Source organism: Gadus morhua, chromosome 13 (assembly GCF_902167405.1).
Source record: "Gadus morhua chromosome 13, gadMor3.0, whole genome shotgun sequence".
Lineage (NCBI taxonomy): Eukaryota > Metazoa > Chordata > Actinopteri > Gadiformes > Gadidae > Gadus > Gadus morhua.
In genome coordinates, this window is record NC_044060.1 from 3,472,734 (window position 1) to 3,478,077 (window position 5,344).

Consider the following 5,344-nt stretch of genomic DNA (forward strand, 5'->3'; position numbering starts at 1 on the left):
ATACATGTTATTTGATGTGATGTTGCTGTTGATTGCATCTCACCTTATTGTTGTCATGGAAACCCATTAGGACACTCTAGTGCCCCTCCGGCTGTAAAAAACCAACGCCCGGTCCTTATCCACACGCCGCGGCAAAGATAGTGCTACCGTGGTTTACTAACAAGGCCGGGCCATCCATCCTTAACATGCCTAAAACATGCTTATCCACACGGAATAAACAGAGGACGCAGCCAGCCAGCGAGCCGCCGAGCATGTAGCCGACGGTGACATCACCGGTGGGAGCCCCCAGTCCCCCCACCCAGATGGTCGGTGGAACAGCCCACGAGCCGGCGCTGTCCGCTGGGCGGGCCGGTGGTCTGATCTGCTGTTAAACACCGTCCAGCATAGAGGATGGCCCTGTGGTGTGGCATGTCTCCATCTCTGCTGTCTCCTCCCCCTCCTCCTCCTCCTCCTCCTCCTCCTCATCCCCATCCTGCTCCTCCTGCTCATCATTGCTCCTCTCCCTGCCTCTCCACCTCCTCCTTCTCCACCTCCTCCACCAGCACCTCCTCCTCTTCCTCCTCCCTGGTACTTTCCCTCTCAATCTTCCTCCTCCTCCACCCTTAACCTCTCTCTCCTCCTCTTCCTCTTTCTCCTCCTCCACCTCTTCCCATTCTCATTTTCCCCCCTCCTCCTCCTTCCCCTCCTCCTCCTCCTCCTCCTTCTTCCTCCTCATCCTCCCCCTCCTCCTCCTCGACCTCGTCCTCGTCCTCCTCATCCTCCCCCTCCTCCTCCTCCTTCCTCCTCCTCCTCCTCCTCTCCTCCTCCTCCTTCTTCCTCCTCATCCTCCCCCTCCCTCCTCCTCCTCCTCCTCCTCCTCCTCCTCCTCCTCCTCCTCCTCCTTCTTCCTCCTCCTCCTCCTCCTCCTCCCCCTCGTCCTCTTCCTCTTCCTCCCCCTCCTCCCCTCCCCCTCCTCTTCCTCCTCCTCCCCCTACTCATCCTCCTCCTCCTCCTCTTCCTCGTCCTCCACCTCCCCCCCTCCCTCCTCCTCCCCTCCTCCTCCTCCCCCTCCCCCCCCCCCCCCCCCCCTCCCCCTCCTCCTGCGTGTCCTTCCGCTCCGTGGAGGTCCGGGCTGGAGGGCAGGGCGGCCCCCCAGGAGGTCAGTCTGCTGCCCCTCTGAAGTCCCCGACCCACCGCCGAACACAGCGGCTGCTATGGTGACGGGTGTCACTGGCGTTCTGTGCCTGGATGAGCCAATGAGAGAGAGGGAGAGGGAGCATGGGGCAGAGTGTGTGAGGGAGAGAGAGAGTAATAGAGAGAGAGTGTGTGCGCCAATGTGCGTGTCTGTGCTTCCGTGTGTGTGTGCTTGTAAGTGTGTGTGTGCGCGCTCAATTCTCTCTGTGCCTTGGAATGTATTTGTGTGTGTATGTGTGTATTCACGTGTGTGTGTGTGTGTGTGTGTGTGTGCGAGTGTATGTGTGTGTGTGTGTGTGTGTGTGTGTGCGTGTGTGCTTGGATGTGTGTGTGTGTGTGCGCTCAATTCTCTCTGTGCCTGGGAATGTATTTGTGTGTATGTGTGTATACACGTGTTTGTTTGTGTGTGTGTGTGTGTGTGTGTGTGGTGTGTGTGCATGTGTGCGTGGTGTGTGTGTGTGTGAGTGTGTGTGTGTGTGTGTGTGTGTGTGTGTGTGTGTGTGTGTGTGTGTATGTGTGTGTGTGTGTGTGTGTGTGTGTGTGTTTGTGTGTGCGTGTGGATGTGTGGGTGTTTTTCTGTGTGTGTGTGTCTGGTGTCCTGGTGTGTATGGTGCAGCCCGGCTGGTACCATTTCCACAACAGTGCGTCTGAGCGGCCACACCGCCAGCCCTGCTGCTGAGCAGCCTGTAATGAGCCCGGGAGCCAAGGGACCCACCTCTAATCCAGCTAGGGTTGCCTGGCACTGGCCGACACCACCCCCCCCCCTCCCCAACCCCCACCTCCCGACTGCATGTAGGCCATAACGTCCTACGTATACCTACACCTGCCCCAGAAAGCCATTATGCAGCGTTTCCATGACGCATGTTGTTAAATCGATCACTCTCAGGTAAGAAATGTGTTGTTGTTTTTTTTGTCGGAGGGTTTTACTGAATTTGTGTTTTTCATTCGTCATTTAAATGTGTTTATTTTGATCATTTATCGAAGTTCGTTTATTGGTGTTGACTTGACCGTAAAGGAAAGGACACAGACCCAAGTCTCTCTGCATTCGAGGGGTGGAAAGAATAAAATCAACTCACTACTGCCCTCTAGTGGTGCTTCTGCGATAGTAATGTAAACACCCTGCTGCGTTTGACGTCTGCGGTCTTTTCTATATGCGAACTAGGTCACCGACAAAAGTTTTGAGGGGTGAGAAATCTGGCTGCTGTTATCCGCAGTGAACTTCTATCGACACAAGATAAAAAACAAAAACACACAACTCATTTGCAATTCAAACTATAGCAGTAGCAGGCCAACCCACGGCGGTATTGAGTTCCTGGTGACAATGGAACACATGTCCACAAGGGCCCCCTGTACCGTTCATACCATGTAATGACGGCCACAGAGGTTAAGTACACCAACACACACGTGCACAAGCGCACAAACATATCATGACATATAATACGATATATATCATGATTTATATCCTGATATATATCAAGATTTATGTTGTGATATACATCATGATATATAGCACAATATGTATCATGATATATGTATATCATGATGTACATGATATATCACAACATATGTCATGAAATATGTCATGATAACCGTGTGTCATAACATGTATCATGATATATGACACGATGACTGTGTATCACCACGTGTATCGTGATATATGTCATGATATACATCATGATATATATCACAACATGTATCATGACAGTTATCATGTGAAAAATTGGTTTTTAATCTGGAGCGATAAACAGAGGTCAAATATCATGACCCGTCATGATATGATTGATACGAATCCAGACATCATGACATCTGTTGTGACATGATATGCCTCATCATATGTCACAATATAGATGTGTTGTGACAAATGATGAGACAGATGATGAGATATGTTTAACTATATGAAATAGTTAAATATAGCCTGACATGCTGTATATGATGACATAGTCCAACACATATCACATCGTCAGATATCCTCACAAATTGCTACAGATAGACAGTGGACGTATAGACCGCAGATATATAGACAACGGATGCAATCCATAGCACAGAAACACAAGGTAATCCTCCCCCAGATTAGGCAGGGGTGAATAATCAACAGGGAGAGGTCACAGGAGGAAGACAACGACGGTGTAGCAACTGAGCTGAGCAAGCACAGGTCAACCTGTGTTTATGTCAGGGGATGTACAGATCTATTGACCTGGAGAGAGAGAGAGAGAGAGAGAGAGAGAGAGAGAGAGAGAGAGAGAGAGAGAGAGAGAGAGAGAGAGAGAGAGAGAGAGAGAGAGAGAGAGAGAGAGAGAGAGAGAGCGAGCGGGGGGGGGGGGAGAGAGGGGGAGGGAGGGAGGGTGAGAGAGAGAGAGGGGAGAGGGAGAGAGAGAGGCGGGGAGAGAGAGAGGGGGAGGGAGGGGGAGGAAGGAAGGGTGAGAGAGGGAGAGAGAGAAAGAGAGAGACGGGGAGGGAGAGAGAGGGAGAGAGAAAGAGAGGGTGAGAGAGAGAGAGAGAGAGAGAGAGAGAGAGAGAGAGAGAGAGAGAGAGAGAGAGAGAGGGGAAGAGAGAGGTAATTTCAGTGTATTATTGGTTTAGATCCTAAGGTCATACAAGGTTTTATATAATGAGGGAACTAAATGAAACAATGTGATCTGTTCTGTTGATCAGAGGGGTGTTAATCCAAGGTGAAAGTGTACATCTGAGGGGTTGTCAGTCTGCAACTGTCAGGATATTTGAAACCATGGATTGGTCAATATAAACGTGGGGACCAATTCCAGGCAATGTATTTATTGATTTAATAGAGACATGAATGGCTCATATTCACCTATATAGATTTAAATAAAAAAATATATAACACTTACTCCAACAGAATGAAAGCCAAATTGACATCAATTAAAATCAGAAGGAAACTAACACTAAAAATCAAACATGGTCAACTGTAAATCGGATCTGGGGAGCCAAAATAATGCATGCAGGATGAGATATATGCATGATCATGATCCAACATGATGCCAGGGATCAATCAAGTGGTTATCGATCAATATCTATATCAGGGCCTCATTCTGCAGCCTCTACTGACTCTCATTCTCCACCCTCCGTGATGCTCACTGCTCCTCCTGCATGCGATGAGGTGACCACACTTTACAACGGCCTCCTCGTCCCGGGCACACAAACCCAGGACTGAGGATGGAAATACCCTGAGCGAGTTAATATTTCATCAGCATCTCAAGCCCAGGCCCACTTCTACTGGCTTTCTACGCTGCTAACCAGAGTTACCCCAAACCCACCGCAAAGGAAACGTTGTGTGGCTCCACCACGGTACCATAAGATAAATCCATCGCTGTTTCATTCGTTGTAACTCTGCTGGGCTGTTTAAAATGGTAAATGGACTGCATTTATACAGCGCTTTTCTAACCAGCGGCCACCAAAAGCGCTTTATAATATTGCCCCACATTCACCCATTCATAGACGCTTTCACACACCAACGGCGGAGTCAACCGTTGAAGGCGACAGCCAGCTCGTAGGGAGCAGTCAGGGTTGGGTGTCTTTCTCAGGGACACCTCGACCCTCTAGGTGGAGCCGGGGATCAAACTAGCAACCTTCTGGTTACCAGCTCCAACCCGCTCTACCTCCTGAGCCACATGCCGCCCATTTAAAACTTTGGGAACTGAACACAAAAGTCAGGGGATCTATTCCCCCCCTCCTCCCCCTCCGGTGTACTGCAAACGATCTCGCCCTTGTCATTTTCTTGTTTGATTCTATCGATTCCTGCTTCTATATTTGTAGGATGCTTAGGTGTAGGATACCTTGGCATCAGCTCTCACGATTGTAAAAATATCTTGGGGTTATTTTGGTAGCAAGATCAGTTCGGTGATACTTGATCGCGACGATATTGTTGTTTCATCTATGTCAAACATTTAGAGCCTGTACTTCCATTCAGTGATAGTTTTGTGAGACAAACTCACAGGAGGACAGCGTTGACTGTGGGGTCGGTGGGTTGATGGGGGTTGGGGAGAGGGTAAAGGGAGGGAGGGGGTAAGAGAGGGAGGGAGGGAAGTGGGTGGGAGGGAGGGGGTAAGAGAGGGAGAAGAGGGGGAAAATAAGAGGGAATGTGTTACACTTATAGTGCCTATTCATTATGTATGTAGTGGTTTGTTTGTGTGTGTGCCTGTGTGTGTGCATGTGT